We start from the raw sequence: 13,742 nt of genomic DNA, 5'->3' as shown, positions 1-13,742 counted from the left end.
TTTCTGTTTGGTTTTAATTTGTTTTGTGAGGAACGTGGTGACTAAGAAAAGCAAACCTTTGCAGCAGTTTGAGAAATGGTTTTAGGAACCCTCTCCAGAGAGGTGAAAACAAAAGTCTGGCACCAAAAGGCAGAGGAAACAAGGCTGTCTAAGCAAGTGTGACAGCCCTGTCCTGTTCCTGGCCATCCCTTGTCTGTGCAGGCCACAGCTGAGTTAGAAATGACTAATGGTGGTTGTTACAAGTGTAGGGGGAAAATCGATAGCAGGTAGATTAAAAATCTCCAGGATGTTGAAGTACAGAGCAGAGGTGACACGCTGAAGGTGTGGGGAAGGTAAATACACAGATTTAGTGTGCCATGGACACCACTATCCATGGGAATGGGGTCTGTGCTGGCTGCAGGAGCAGCTCAGGGCAGCCTGCAGGTGTCCAGCTTGTGGCTGCCCGGATAAACCAAAGGGAGATGCATCTCCCTGCCCTTCCAACTGCGGCTGGAACTCAGTGAAAACTGCTCAGGCAGGGGGATGGAAGCAGCTGGGAACGACATCCTGCCCTTATGGTGAGGCCTTGCTTCATCTCACCCCCCCTGCAGGAATCCCTAATTGCAGTTAGTGGCGTCCAGCAGTGTTAGAGCTGATGGGCAGGAGAACCAGTCAGACACAGTGCCTGCTGCCAGGCTATCTGCCAGGGTGTTCTCCCCAGGAGGGGGCAAATCCACAGGGAGCAATGCAGGACAGTCCATCTCTGGGATGGATGGGTGGATGGAACCACAAACAGTGTCCCAGGCTCAGGGCTGCTGAAGAAAGTATAAAGCTGGAATGTTTGAGATCTGGGCGGGGGGGGTGTGTGTGTGTGATTTTTTTTCATGGTTATTGCTGGGGTTGTTGGTTGGTTGGTTGGTTGGTTTGATTTTGGGGCTGATTTCTGGCCCCTGTGAAATGCTGGACTGATGCTTTCCTAGAATATGATGGCAGTTCCAAGGGGTGATGCCTGAGTGGAAGTGACTTGCTTGGAGCCCAGTGTGTTTGCATCGATTTAGAGTTCCCCACCCCACTACATGTCTGCCTGTATTTGTATGTCCTGGCTTTATACCCTGCAGGAGACTTCTCTCCCTTTGCTTTCCTTAGTCTGGAAGTGAGAGCCCTCCTTGGAACTGCCAGAGTGACAGGGATTTGGGGTTCTTTCAAAGGCAGTCGAGGATTTTCATCTCACCGGGGAGAGGAGCCTTCCAAACGCCTCATCTTGTAGCGCTTTGATGTCTGTGTGATCCTGATGTCAATCAGCCTCTTCAGAAGTCTTCCACGGAGGGTATTTCCAGCAGAGGTGGATTTCCAGATGTCAGGGAGCAGCAAAGTGATGGCTGGAGCTCATTTCTGCCGGCGCCTGCCGCGGGGAGCAGGGATTGCAGCAGGGATGTTAACCCGTTCCTTTATCGAGTCTCACAGCCCCAGGAGGTCATTCCCCTCCCCTGAGCAGGTGCTGTGCTCTCACACCGTGCAGCACTTCCCTCTGTGCTGAGGGAGAGCTGAGCTTTGAGGGTGCACCTTCTTGAGGGGGTTTAGAAGGGCTGGCTCACGGCAAGAAACTGCTCTGTCTCCTGTGATGTTCGTTCTGCTGGAGGCAAGGCAAAACTCCTGTTCTGGGGGAGCAAAGCCTCCCTTGTGGCCATGCAATCAGCAACAACTGAACAGACAGAAAAAGGGAAAGAAAAAAATATGTGTAGCGCAACTGATGCTAAAATAATAATAATAGTAATAATAATGGGGGAAACAAGCAAAAAAAGAGAACTTGGGCTTCAGATCGGGCACAAAGGCATGAATACAAAATAGGGCATTTCCCAGCTGAAATGAAGAGCTGTTGGAACCACAGTGTTGACAGGTGATGAGGATGGCAGTGCAGGAAGCTGCTGGTGTTCCAGCCTTCAAATCCTTGCTGTGCTAGGTGGATCTTTTTGCCCTCTCTGAAAAACTCCTCTTCCTCTGTGATTTGTATGCACTTGAAGGCCGAGAGACCTTTGCTATTGTCTCATGTTTGCAAGGACAAAGCTAATTTCCTGCCGTTTGCAACATAATTCCCTTTCTCCCTGTTAATCTATATCAATCAACTTCCTTTATGAGAAATATTTATGCCTACTCAGAACAGAATCAGTTAAAATTGATTGCATCTTAATTGGATCCAGCATGAAATATTTGTGTTTCTTCCTGGCAGGAGCATGGGAGTGTTAAGAGGAGGGGGAGGTGGAGGTGGAGGGAGGCCTTGCTACTCCTCAAGCTCTTTTCCAACCTTAATGATCCTATAAGACTTTGGCCTTATGGTGTAATAAAAGAGTGGAATTGGAAAAGCAAGGGGAAACTGTGGGTAGTACTCTTTGGGCACCCTGTCTGAGCTCCCTTGTCCAAATATGACCCTAAAAAAAAGGGATGAGGGGCTTCAAACAGAAGGAATGTCCCCAGGTTCTGCATCTCCCCGCCACGGCCGTGGTGGGAGAAAACTGGAAAAGAAGGGGTAAAACTAAGCAGGCCGTGGTGTGTTTCTAATGCTTGAAGTTTCCAGAGAGTGGGGTCAAACAAACTGCCTTCCTTTGCCAGCTCTGTGAAACCACCACGTGAATTATCGGTGTATCGCACTTGTTACCCCAACTCTACGTGTGGGTGTGTTTTCATTAGTGCCTGTTTTCCTGAACAAAACAGGGTAAGCAACCAGAAGGTAAATAACCTGCTTAGCAGTGCCTCCAAGGTTTTTGTGGAGTTTCATGGCCCCTTTTAATGGCTGCTGTTTAAGATGAATTTCATTTCAACCGAAATGCCATTCTGCAGTCGGAGGTCTGTAGGGAACTTGAGGAATGAATGGTTTTGACAAACGAGCAGTTTGAGGGGATTCATCTTCTGTGGAGGACATCAGCTTTTTTCAGACAGGGATGGGGTAGAATCTGATTAACTTCAGGTAGAAAGCAAGGGAGTGACGCCCAAAATCAGAAGTGCCTTGGGAGGGAAAGTTTTATTCCGATCAGACCAAGATCAAACATGCAGATTTTTGTACCAGTGCTTGAAGCCTTAAAAACCCCAGCAGCAGCAGCAGCACAGTGCAGTCTGAGTGCTCTGGACATCTGGAATTAGTGCTGTAACAGATGCATCAGGAGCTGGCTGGAAGGCAGAGAACTGGTGGGATCTGCCCAGCAGGAGCAAATGGGATGGGAGCAACAGGGCTGGAATCCAGTGAAGCCCCAAAGGAAGCACAGATTTATACAAGGAAAAGAATCATAAGAACACAGAATGGTTTGGGTTGGAAGGGACCTTAAAGCTCCTCTCATCCCACCCCCTGTCACGTTTTAATAGTGATTTTTCCAACTTCTTTCATGGCTTCCTTGTGCAAGCAAATAGTCACCTAGGTCTGTACCATCATAAGTGGTAGGAAAAGCTCTGGGTTTTGGGGGGACCTAACTGTGACCTTCCAGGACCTGAGGGGAGCTGACAAGTACAGTAAATAAACCAACCCACCTTTAAGTCTGACACTGCTGGGATGGATTTTTGAAGTATTTTTCAAGAGCAAACACATCTGCAGACTCTCAGAGGATGCAAATGGACTTGAACAGAACCCTAAGTAGGAGCAGTCAGAGTGCATGGAAGCGTGTGTGGGAAATTTCTGCTTGGGTTGGATGGGTATGTCGCAGAAGGTTTCTAGAAATAGTGAGGTAAAGTCAATTAATCATAGCTGCCACAGCCAGGACTTGGGATTACCCCAAGAGAAGTGTATAAATCCAGCATATCTGTGCCCCAGAACCACCTGCCAGTCACTTCTTTATGGTAAATTCCACACTTCTGGCAAGCTTCCTTTTTCCTTTCTGCCTGCCATGAAAATGAACTGCTTGTTAAACAAAAACAACCACCCTTCTGTCTTAGTGGAGAATGTGCTGAACTGCCACAGCTGGCCACTTAATTTTAAGCTCTGAATAGACACTGAGCCCTTGGCTGTTAAATATATAAAATATATGTGAGTGTACACAGTATCTTTTAACTGGACAAGGAGCGTGGAGTTGGAATCATTGGCTGAGCCTCTCCGGTGAAATAATGGAATTTGTGTGAGGTTTTGATATTCTTTATTGTGGATAAAATAACTGCATTTGTTGGGCACTGCTGCATTCAGGGGTAGGAGAGAAAAGGTGCTGTTGAGTTTGTTCAGTGGTGCTCCGAGCTGGGATTGCTTTGCTGAAGGCACACAGCAGAGCTGTCTGGGGGCAGTTAAAGCACCAGGCTGGATATCGTGCTGTGGTTTTATTTGCACTTCCACAAAAACAGTTTCCAGCATTGAATTTGCATTAAAAACGCCGAGGTCAGTGGGTGATGGGCTTTGGGAATCAGTGGTGTGGGAGGACGAGGTGGAGAGCAGCAGAGCATCAGCAGCTGTCTCACAGAGCTCCAGGGTTGATGGTCGTGGTTGGAGATCAGGAACAAGTCAGGGACCTGCTGAGTCCCTGAGAATCCCAAGCAATCCCACATACCTGAGTGGTATTCCCTGTGCAGGCTCCTGCTGGCCATTCCCTCAGCAGGAGCACGTGTTTAATCCCCCAGATCCCACTGGGATCGGGCTCTGCTCCCAGGGAACAGGGACAGGAGGAGAGGGAACGGCCTCAGCTGTGCCAGGGGAGGCTCAGGTGGGACATCAGCAGGAATTTCTCCCTGGAGAGGCTGGTCAGGCACTGGCAGGGGCTGCCCAGGGAGGTTTGGAGTGCCCAGCCCAGGGGGGATCCATGGGCTGGGAGGGCATTTCCAACTTCAGTGATCCTGGGATTCTGTGCAAACAGCCCCTTCCTCTCTCTGGATGTGCAAACCATCTCTGCAGTTCCTGCACTGGAAGCTGAGCTGGAACAGAATCCAACCAGCCTGAACATATATATATTTTTTTTTTTTTAAAGCTGAACAAGTGGGGGTTGGAGTAAAGCTACCACTTGATACTGCGTGTGGCTCATTCCTGGTCCCCGAGGTCAGTGCTTAATTTCCTGTAATGGAGTGGCTTTCTCTACACTCAGATGCATCTGAACAAAACACCAGTTAGTTTTTAAGCCTTTCTGTTTTATTGCAAGAATGTACTGGAAATGACGGCGCTCTCTGTAATAAAAAGGCAAAATGAAAAGGTAAAGGGTTTGAATGTCCATAAAGAATTGCTTCTAATGTTGTTTACTGGCCTGTGTAGGAGGCTGTTATTGTGCTTCTCAAATGACACTGGTTTTCCCTTGGGATGCTCTGACCTCTTCAAGGATAGTCCTATGCCAACTGAGAAAAAAAAAAAAATCAAACGCTATCTTTGGTAGCAGCACTTCAAAATGGAAAAAGAACAGCCCTGAATATTCAGTGGTCACTGTCAGGGGGAGGTGAATTAATTTAGGCAACGTGGCAATGATGCTTCAGGAAATTAAAACTGGGGAGCAGAGGGTAGTCTTGGTGATTCGTCTCTCTTCAGGAAAGAATTTCTTCCTAATATCCAACAGGAATTGTATAAATCCCTTCCTTTTATAGATGTTTATTTTACGTGCTTGGGGGGTAAGAAGGAAGAGGTGCAGTTTATTAGGAGAGTTTAATATGCTGACCAACAGTATAGTTTATTGAGAGAAAGGGTTATAGATTTCTGATACTGTTCCTGCAGTAAATGCCATCGGTGTGGTCCTTGCTAACAGAGAAACTACTCTGGGTTGGTGCCAGCTCCTTCCCAGGGTTTCCTCCAGGCAGATTCCCAAGTTTCCTGCATTTCCCAGATCTGGGCCTGGGGTTCTTTTCCACCTCCACTCCCCTCACCCCCACCCAAAAAAAAAAAAAAAAGGTGAACTTATCATTCTACTCAGAAATGTGAGGTATTTTGAATTCCCTTTGACACTGTAACAGCCTTTTAAAAGAAAAATAGGAATAAGCTTTTACAAAGCCAGCAGCTCCCAGGGCACTGAATCTTACAAGAAAACATTTCTTATCTAAAATTATACCCCTGCTCGTCTCCAAATACCAAACATCTGAGCTTATTGCATATCCAGCCTATTAAGCCCCCTACATTTTGGATAACACCTTTTTGTTGCTTCCTCACGTGGGATGGAACACTGTTAATAAATTGAAGAGGCGTTTTTAAAAGAGGAACTTCTCTGAGCAGCTACAAACCACCTTAGTTATTCCAAATATTAAGCTTGCAAGTTTTTTCCCCAGGGAGCAGACCCAAAGGACTCTCAGAGGCTGCTTGATACGAATGAGAAATATCTAAAAAACTGAAGGTGCGGTCTAGAGTTAGGAAAGGAGACGCTCCTTGGAGTGCATCTCTCCTGAAATGTGGTCCCAAATCCCTGTGCTTGCCCTCTGCAGTGGGAAATGGGAACTGCCCTGCCCTCAGGAGCCATGCCAAGGGAAGAGCCAGGAGAAGCAGGGATGTGCCACGACCATGCAAGGAACTCCCCGACCTCCAAACCAGGCTGGGGGCTCCTCCTGAGCTGTTCCCAGCTGCTGTTTGGGCAAGGACTGATTTACCACGGCCAAAAGTTTGTCCTGGAGGTTGGAAAGCAGGTCAGTCCTCACTGCCATCCCTGCCTTTTGTCAGAGTAGCTTGGCTTTCAGTAAATTGCTTGGCAAATAAACATAATGCTTTCTTAGGATTTGAGATACTTAGTTCCGTCCTCATTAGATATCAGCAATTTACAAAGCAACTGACATTTATTTTGGGGTTTGTTTGTTTTGTTTGTTTGTTTGTTTTTCCTATGCAAACAGAGAACTTGTACAATAAAAATAAAGGAGCTGCAAAATGATCTGTTGTTAGCCTTGATAGGGTCTTTGATTTAATATCGTTGTGCTCTATGTTCCAGTTTTCAATTAGCTTTGAAATCTGCTTACACGCTCTGCTGTGGAGTATTTCTGTCAAAGAAAGGAAGGGATGGCACCCTGTGTTGAGGGAAGACACGGACTGGGAAATGCCACGGGAAGAAATACTTAACTGCACAAATAATTTGCTCCTCCTGTGTGTTGGTGGAACTGCTCAGTGCAAAGATGAAAGCGTGCTGGGTTTGGGAGAGCATCTGAAAACGTCCTTAGGCTGCAGGGAGGGGGCACAGGATGGCCCAGGCTCTGCTGGGGGGGCCCAGCAATGGCACAAGAGCCACGGGCAGGAACTGATGCCCAGGAAGCTCCACCTGCACAGGAGCAAGAACTTCTTGGCTGGGCAGGGACCCAGCCCTGAGCAGGGAGCAGAGAGGGGCTGGAGTTTCCTCCCTGGGGACATCCCAGAGCTGTCTGGACACACTCCTGTGCCCTGTGCTCTGGGCTGGCCCTGCTGGAGCAGGGAGGTGGCACCAGATCCCACTGTGGTCCCTTCCAGTCTGGGATCCCATGATTGTAATAACATGAATAAGATGAAAGCGTGAAGGAGATTTGACTGGAAATCGGGTTTGCTCAGGACTGAAGGATTAGCAGATTTTAAGGGCTTCCAAACCAGTTCTTACCAGCAAACACTGACAGTGAACTGTGCAAGGCCATCACTAGATTGGATGCAAACCAGTGAATATTTAGGAGATGTAGCAGTTGCCGAGTGCTATCAGTGCTCTGAAAGCTTGGTGGGTTGTGTGAACGCTGCCACACTTGGGTTGGTTCTACTTTCAAGCAGTGTTCATTCTCTATTCCTTGCCTCTTCTTTTGTAGGTTTTCTGTGAAAAGTCATGTTAAATATGGAACCACCTCCCAGTCAGGTCTATTTTCTGTTTATAGGGAAAGTTGTCACTGTCCTTTTCTCATGCCAGCTTTGACCCTGGAGATTCCCAGCTCTGATCCGAGCGGGCACTGTGGGGATTGAGTGATGTGCTTGTTTGTTGATGTGTTGATTGGATGATGGGATTGGATGATTGTGTTTGGGGAGGGGATGAGGTGCTGGTGTGCTCAGAGGTGATGGCAGCTCCTGGCACTGCAGTTCCCAAATTCCCAAGTCCTGTCCTGAACACCTGGGAGTTGTTTTATTCATCAACTTGAACGTGGGCTGAAGTTTTCCCAGGGTTGACAAGAGGCACGCCCCTGCTGGCATTAAACACTTTGCTTCATTTCGAATTCCTGCTCCGGTAGTGCTAATCTGGGACTCTTAAAAGGTGCAAGAGGTTTATTTTCATCTGGATTTTGTTCTTAAAAACCCACTGTCTTAAGACAACATTACTATCTCAGCTGGTTTCCCCCTGCGAGGGGCTCAGCAGGATTAGAGCGGGAAGCTTTGCTGGTGCTCGAGTTGGGCAGCACCAACTGTGCACGTGTAGAATCGTTAATGTGCTTTATCCTTTCAGTGATTTTATTTTTGCTTTATGTGCTATAAGACTTCTTCCTCTTAGGCTTTGCTGCAGCTGCTTGATAAAGCAGATGTCAGAATCTTTAAGGCTGGAAAAGGCCTTTAAAAGCATCACTCCAGCACCTCTGTTGTGTCCATCACTAACCCGTGCTCCCAAGTGCCACATCCACACATTTTTTGAGCACTTCCAGGGGTGGTGACTCCACCACTGCCCTGGGCAGTCTGGTGCTGACATCACTTTCTCTGCAGGAGTTTTCCTTGCTGTCCAATCTAAACCTCCCCTGGGGGGTAACCTGAGGCTGATTCCTCTCACCCTTCTGCTTAGAACAAACTTTTCAGTGTTCTCAAAGAGAGGGGAAAAAAAATCCTTCTAGGCAGGATGTAGTACCAAGTATTCCTGGTTTTCTTGGGTTTCTGTTGGAGTGGCTGCAGGCACAACCAGGAGCTGGTCCTAGTGGTGATAAATCAGCTGCGTCTTGTGCGGTTTGGTGGAATGAGAATAAAACAGGACAGGAGGATGCTGGGCTGGTGTTTGTGTCAGTGTGTCCACTGTAATCCATCACTCTGCTGGCTCTCACAGTCCCCTGATTTGGGATTCTGCTCCCAAACCGTCGGGGTGACTCTTTCTCAGCCACTCTGTTGTCGGTTGTTTGGAATTCTCATTCCCTGACAGCAACACAATTCACAGAGGTTTGGGCACGACTGTAGGTTACAAAATGGTCCTGGAGGTGTCCGTGAATAACAAAGGCCTTTTCTTACGCTTTCTGTTTCTGTAATAAAGCAATTCTCAGGCAAAGAAAAGGGTTTACTCTCTCGCCAGGAATGGAGATGCTTTCCCTGTCCTCATAGCAGGTGAACACCAGGCAGGAACACACAGAAAGCTTAGGTGGTTTTAAAGTAATCAGAATCAGTGGACCCTTCCCCCAAACCCAGACTGTCACAGGTGAGGAAAGAAGGAATTTCAAAGGCAGAAACTCCTTTTCCTCTGTCCTGCTATCGGGATCTCCTCACATCTGACATTTGGGGCAGTTCCTCTTTCGTGTGCGCTGCTGAGGCATCACAAGCAATTCCTTCAGTCCCTGATGAGTTGCATCTCCCATTCATTGAAAATGGATAAGAAATTGTGGGTTTTCCTCTATCTGCCGTCAAATCCAGTGTGCCCTCGCTCTGTAGTGCTCCACTCCACGCCTCAAGAATTTTATTTTCCTCTGGGCAAAAGCTGGATGGATGTTGTAGCGAGAGAGCTGGTACACTGAATTGTTTATAACAAGGCTTGCACCCAGATCTAGTTGAAGGGAGAAATTCTGGTCTGGGATCATCTCAGCTGCCTGTGCGCTGAGTCCAGAGGAGGCACCAAGATGATCAGAGAGCTGGAGAGAGAGGCTATTTCCAAGGGCCTGGAGTGGCAGGACAAGGGGGTTGGAATGGGATGAGCTGCCTTTGGGGTGCACCAGGAAAATCCAGGTTTGCTGGCAGTGTTCATTTTTTTATCCCCCAGGATGCTTTCCTGCAGAAAGCAGCACGAGCAGATGAAGAGGATGGAAAAGAGTCAGTAAGATGCCCTTTCTTCCCCTGCTTTGTTAGGAGAAAACAGATACATGTGGAACACAGCAGCAGCCTAGGAAATATTAAAAAAAAATTATGCAGCTTAAGCAATGCTTGGGTAGGCTTTTATAATGTTAGTAATTCAGCTTTAGAGCTCAGTGTTCCAGGCCCCTGCTGCTCCTCTCAGAGTGGTTTGCAAACAGGCCCCAGGATGGTTCCAAATTAAGGTGAAAACATTCAAATCACTTAATTCCCACCCTCAGTGGCCACTGCCTGATCACGGCGTTCCCAAATAACTGCTGGGTCTGTTTCATTATTTACAAGTCCTCCAGTGCTTAAAGTGTAAATTAGACTTTCCCAAGCAGAGAGACCCGATAAACCTGGATGCTGATTGGCTTGAGCAATGGCTGAAGGAGTTGGAAAGCAAACAAGATTTACCAAAACCCCTTTTGAATATGTGTGATCTGCTACCCCCCACCCAGAACATGCCCAGGAATTCTGGGCCAGGTTTCCTGGATGCCTGGGGTGTGATGGATGGGAGCTGCCCGTGCTCCCTCCGTGGGAGCTGTGTGCTGGAACGCTCATTGGGATGAAAGAGCTGTGTCATCTGAATTTCCCTGCCCAAAGCCATGCCCCCCCATACCACTCCTGCCTCCTCACCATCCATCTTGCTTCCTTGCACTGAGAGCTCGACTTCCTTCCTTATTTCCTCACTCCCAGAGATGTATTTCAGGTTAATTTTGAAATATGGGGTTTTAATTTTGAGAGGCAAAGCTTGGCAGCTCCTGAGTGGCATGAATCTGTGTTTCCAAATAAGTTTTGTTTTTTTTCAGAATGAAAATTAGGTATTTGTCAGTTATTCTCCTGAGTGGATATAGAAATATGGTGTCCTCAGAACAACATCAGTGAACAATCTCCAGTTCATGTGTATCTCGTGCATAAATGAGCATCAAGGAGAAGGAAGCAAAGGAGCTTTGCTTCACATCCATCTTGCAAAATCCTGAGGCTCCTCTCACCTGTAGGGAGAGAACCAGGGAAACCCTCGTTGCCCCGACTTTCCTTTTCCTCCTACACTGAGTTTTGGGGACTTGCAGGCCCTCCCATGTGGCAGGAGGAAAGAAAAAGAAAAAATACAAAGGCTCAAGTATCTGGAAGCATTTTAGAAGCAAACATTCCTCTTTGTCCCAGACAGGAATAATAAAAATGCACATACTGCAGTCAGCAGTGAGATAAAAAGTCTCCAGGCTATTCCAGCAAACCCTTTGTTTCTTGTCTCGCTTCCCAGAAGACCTTGGCAACAGCAGTTCTTGAAGGTGATTTAGATTTTTAGGACGCAGCACAGAACAACAACAAGAAGGATCTGGGTAAACAGGCAGAACACAACCACTCTGATGGGGGTTATCCAGGGAGGATGTTTCTGGAATTATGGAGGCTTCCTCCCATGCTACATCTTCGGATCAAGGAATCTTCATCCATCCCCAGAGGGTGGTTGGCACTGAACAGGCTCCCCAGGGCAGTGGGCACAGCCCCGAGTCTGCCAGAGCTGCAGGAGGGTTTGGACAAGGCTCTGAGGGACAGGGGGGGAGCCAAGAGCAAGCCCAGATTTGTGTCCTCAGATAAAAGCAGAGCAAGTGAACACACAGACTGGTCAGAGACTGGGAAGGGCTGACGGTCGGTAGCCCTGGATTCAGGAACTGGAATAAGAGCAGGATATCCAGCTCCTCACCTGGTTTCCTCCTTCCAGACACCTGGGAAAAAAAATCATTAGACTTCTACAAAGAGCACTGGATGTCTTTAGGAAGACATCAGGCACATCTTCATCAGGATGAAAACCCTATTCTTGGATCCAGATGAAGGGACTGATGAGTCTCCATTCTCTGGTGCTGTTGCTTTGAGGCAGAGCAGAAACATCACCAAGTTTTCTTTCCACCCACAAAGGATCATAAAGTTTGGGAAAGACCTCCTAGATCATCAAGTGCAACCTTAAATTGATCTATTCTACAAACACTGGGCCTGATTTCTGAAAGCCACAGCTGGGAAGTTACTCTTTGCCTGAAGTAAAGACTCAGAGATGAAGGAGAACCAGTACAGGGAAACCTTGGAAGTCAAAGGAGGATGGGAGCATGAATCTTTACACCACTCCAGCTGATGGGCTGGCCATGTCCTGCCAGGATTCACAAGGCAGAAACTACCCCAAAACGATGGATAGTTCTTGCCAGGGTACCTAATTTCTGCAGCTGCCTTTCCCACTGAGAGTTCCCAGCCCTGAGAACCAAGCTCCTTACACCCTCCCACGATAAAAGCTCCATGGTTTACTTCAGGGAAAAATATGTTTGTGCTTATTCCCAACCAGAGCTGAGCTCCTGGGAACACAAATTCCCTGATTGCAATCATCGATGAGGGAGTTTGGCACCTGCAAACAAACAGAACGATTTGCACTTCGAAGGGGTCCCACTCCCAGGGATACCCAAGGGTTCCCATTGAAATATATTGTCACAAAAGCAATCTCAATTCTGTTTCAAACCTGGTTTATTTTATTGAGAGCGGATGAATTATTGTTGTCTTCGTCCTTCATCTGCTAAGCACTGTCCCAAGCCAGGGCAAAGCAAAGCCAGTTCTACCTGCTCTTTTGTTCATCTCCTTTAAATATGTTCACCTTCTTTTACTTCAGGCTGGCTCTTCCCAAAGTCTTCCTCAAGTTAAACGAGATAAGTGCACTCAAACTGCACCTGCAACAAGTACAAACGGGCCAGAGTTTAAACCACAAACTGAAACCACCGGCACTTACATCGTGCATGAAGACCAGTCCTCAAATGAGACAGAAGTTCACACACAGAGGTCAAAAGAAATAAAACTCAAAAAAAAAACCAACCCCACTGCTGCTGAAAACTGGAAGTGTTCCTGAATTAACTTAGTGTTGCCTGCAGTGACTTATTTTGGAGGCAGCTGCAGCCCATGTGTGATATCATTTGTATTTGCAGTGCCTCCGTTCCCTCTCGAGAGCCCTGACTGATAATTTTCTGATAACGGTGTTTTTAGGTTCCTGGGAATACTCCCTGTCAGGTTTGACAAATGTGCTGCAGCACAAACCAGTTTTCATCAGGGATCTGCCTCATTTGTTAAGTTATTTGTTGCTGGGAGTACAAGGCCAGGCTCTGGGTACCTGCATTCCCCCCCAACACTGAAGCTTTCTGGTTCCTTTTCATCTTCCTTTGACGTGTTTTGGAGTTGAGTGTCGATGCTGGGGGTCAGAAGTTTCAAAGTCACAAACAGAATCAGGGAATCTCAGAATGGGTTTGAGTTGGAAGGGCCCTTAAAGATTTACCCTCAGTGGCAGGTAGAAGGGCAGAGACACAGGTGTGGTGTTAATGCACATTTTCTGTCTCTGAGAGGAACCTGGGGTGGCAGTGGTCCTCAGGAGTCACCAAGGAGGGGAGAAGCTCCTGGGTGTGTAACTGGGTGTGTGGAGTGTGTTACTGTTCACTCTTGGTTGGTTTTCACTCTTCAGTACACTGTGTGAAACCCTCCCACTGCCCCTGCATCCCTGGAAGTGTCCCAGGCCAGGCTGGACCGGGGCTTGGGGCAACCTGGGCTGATGGAAGGTGTCCCTGCCCATGGCAGGGGGTGGCACTGGGTGTTCTTACAGGTCCCTTCCAACCCAAACTGTGATTCTAGGGAAAAGCAGCATGTTCTAGATGTTGACTGTCTGGCTGCTCCTCATCAAGTACTACTCTTGTCTTGGTAGATTTTTTTCACATCTTTATCCTGTTTTCACATCTTTATCCTGCAGATTTATTTTCTGTTGCAGAGCAACTCAAGGTATAATCCCCATTTTTTTTTCCCTTTATGTAACTGTGCTTTTTTTTTTTTCCCCCCCATCACCTTGATGTGTCACTCGTGCTGCAGAAAA

The 13,742-nt window shown here is 47.5% G+C and overlaps 1 protein-coding gene across 10 annotated transcripts in view; it reads left to right on the top strand.

The window, feature by feature from the left end:
- PCDH15 (protocadherin related 15) overlaps positions 1–13,742 on the top strand; it is a 315,783-nt gene that overhangs the window by 159,665 nt on the left and 142,376 nt on the right. Inside the window, exon 1 of one of the 10 annotated variants that reach the window (XM_027889682.1) lies at positions 4,608–4,649. The exons of the other annotated variants lie outside the window; for them this stretch is intronic. The gene's annotated coding sequence lies outside the window, so the exon portion shown is untranslated. Of the gene's footprint in view, positions 1–4,607; positions 4,650–13,742 lie in introns of those variants that run through there. 10 annotated transcript variants of the gene reach the window in all.

This window comes from Empidonax traillii, unplaced genomic scaffold (assembly GCF_003031625.1).
Source record: "Empidonax traillii isolate 1590-97213 ecotype Southwest subspecies unplaced genomic scaffold, ASM303162v1 scaffold269:size870118, whole genome shotgun sequence".
Lineage (NCBI taxonomy): Eukaryota > Metazoa > Chordata > Aves > Passeriformes > Tyrannidae > Empidonax > Empidonax traillii.
Note: the sequence above shows the minus strand (reverse complement) of the source record. Positions and strands in the feature narration are given on the sequence as shown.